Source organism: Schistocerca serialis, unplaced genomic scaffold (assembly GCF_023864345.2).
Source record: "Schistocerca serialis cubense isolate TAMUIC-IGC-003099 unplaced genomic scaffold, iqSchSeri2.2 HiC_scaffold_731, whole genome shotgun sequence".
NCBI lineage: Eukaryota > Metazoa > Arthropoda > Insecta > Orthoptera > Acrididae > Schistocerca > Schistocerca serialis.
The window spans coordinates 5,001-7,500 of record NW_026048334.1 but is presented as its reverse complement, the minus strand read 5'-3'; positions in this window follow the sequence as shown (position 1 = coordinate 7,500).

Below are 2,500 nucleotides of genomic sequence, written 5' to 3'. Positions count from 1 at the left end.
ACCTTAACCTAACCTACGTCGTACCTTAACCTAACCTACGTCGTACCTTAACCTAACCTGTATTGCGCCTTAACCTAACCTGTATTGCGCCTTAACCTAACCTGTATTGCGCCTTAACCTAACCTGTATTGCGCCTTAACCTAACCTGTATTGCGCCTTAACCTAACCTGTATTGCGCCTTAACCTAACCTGTATTGCGCCTTAACCTAACCTGTATTGCGCCTTAACCTAACCTGTATTGCGCCTTAACCTAACCTGTATTGCGCCTTAACCTAACCTGTATTGCGCCTTAACCTAACCTGTATTGCGCCTTAACCTAACCTGTATTGCGCCTTAACCTAACCTGTATTGCGCCTTAACCTAACCTGTATTGCGCCTTAACGTAACCTATATTGCGCCTTAACGTAACCTATATTGCGCCTTAACGTAACCTATATTGCGCCTTAACGTAACCTATATTGCGCCTTAACGTAACCTATATTGCGCCTTAACGTAACCTATATTGCGCCTTAACGTAACCTATATTGCGCCTTAACGTAACCTATATTGCGCCTTAACGTAACCTATATTGCGCCTTAACGTAACCTATATTGCGCCTTAACGTAACCTATATTGCGCCTTAACGTAACCTATATTGCGCCTTAACGTAACCTATATTGCGCCTTAACGTAACCTATATTGCGCCTTAACGTAACCTATATTGCGCCTTAACGTAACCTATATTGCGCCTTAACGTAACCTATATTGCGCCTTAACGTAACCTATATTGCGCCTTAACGTAACCTATATTGCGCCTTAACGTAACCTATATTGCGCCTTAACGTAACCTATATTGCGCCTTAACGTAACCTATATTGCGCCTTAACGTAACCTATATTGCGCCTTAACGTAACCCACATTGTGCTGTAACCCAACACACGTTGGGCCTTAACCCAACACACGTTGGGCCTTAACCCAACACACGTTGGGCCTTAACCCAACACACGTTGGGCCTTAACCCAACACACGTTGGGCCTTAACCCAACACACGTTGGGCCTTAACCCAACACACGTTGGGCCTTAACCCAACACACGTTGGGCCTTAACCTGCTCTGTAATTGTCATACGACGCGTTAAATTAGTGTAGTGTTGCCCAACTGCAACCCCCGCAATATAGTTTGCTACTCGCACTGCCCGGTCCCCAGTGTATCGCTTCATGTTAAACACCTTGCAGCTATACACTGTAATGTGGATGGCAGCAGGACGTACATGCTCAATGCCCTTTGCAGTTGTTCATTGGCATTTGCAGTTGTTCATTGGCATTCGCATGGCGAAGCACTTAGCCTACGCTGTGGTACGGCCTGTGTCAACTGTCCGCTGATGTTGTACGTCCAAATCACACACTGTACTGCACATTGGTCCTCATGTACTGAATGATACATCGTGGTACATGTGACCGTACAACGACTGCGCCAACAACGGCGAACCATGCGGTCCAAATGTTGTGCACTCAGCTACGTGTCGTCTCCCTATAAGAGCTGGATTGCAGTGTGGTATGCCCTGGATGGCGATCAGCATGAGCCGTCTGTTGATGTAGTGGCGCGTGTTGTCAGACGTAGTCGTCTCTTCTCACACACCGTGATAGCATGGTGCACTGCGTTCCACATCTGCGACATGCGACAGAGGCCGGTTGACAGTCGTTCGCGCAATGGACATCGCATACGTACGGGGGCCACCTTCCACGTGTTCGCGAAGCGTGCACATGTTGTTGCGTGTATGTGGGCAGACAGTGTGTCGTGACACCTGACACAGGCATGCAACAATCGTTGAATTTGCAAATGGCGATGGACGCCTACGTTTGCTGGTGACGTTACGCAAATGAACAACTGGTAAACCGTTGTGGTGCGGTTGTTCTCGCTAGAGGTGAATCAGTGATGGCGACGATCGGTTGAGCTACCAACCGGTTGTTCCAGCGATACCCACCATGCCCACGAACGTGAATGGCATCTGGGTGTGAAGCGATACGCGGCGGTGGCTGGGTGGGACCGTCCCCGGCCGGTGAGGGGGGGCCTCCCGGCGTGCTGGCCGCGCGGTGCGTGGGCGCACGCGCTACAGCCGGCTGGTGGGGGCGGCCAGTGGCAGGCGCGCCGGCCGACGGAGGCGGCAGGCGGCGCAGCTGCGCGCCGGCGCACCCTGCACGCGGCGCCGTGCGGCCAAAGTAGGTCCTCGCGGGCCCGGTGCGAAGCGCGGTGGACATCTGCAGTGTGCTGGTCCGATTGAGGACTGTGTGCGCTGAGGATGCGCCGCCGCCTGGCGCTCGGCGCCGCGACGCCGTCTGCTGCTCGGTCGCCTCTGCGGTTCTCGCAGGTGGTTTGTATCGCAGCTGTGCGGACGTGTTGGCGCGTGCGCTGTGCTGGGAGAGTTCGCTTCGGCACCCAAGTGGGGCTTTTGTCCTTCTGTGGCGCTGGCGTTGGAGCTGCCGGTCACCGTAGGTGGCGCGTGTTGTCTCCCGCCGGCAATG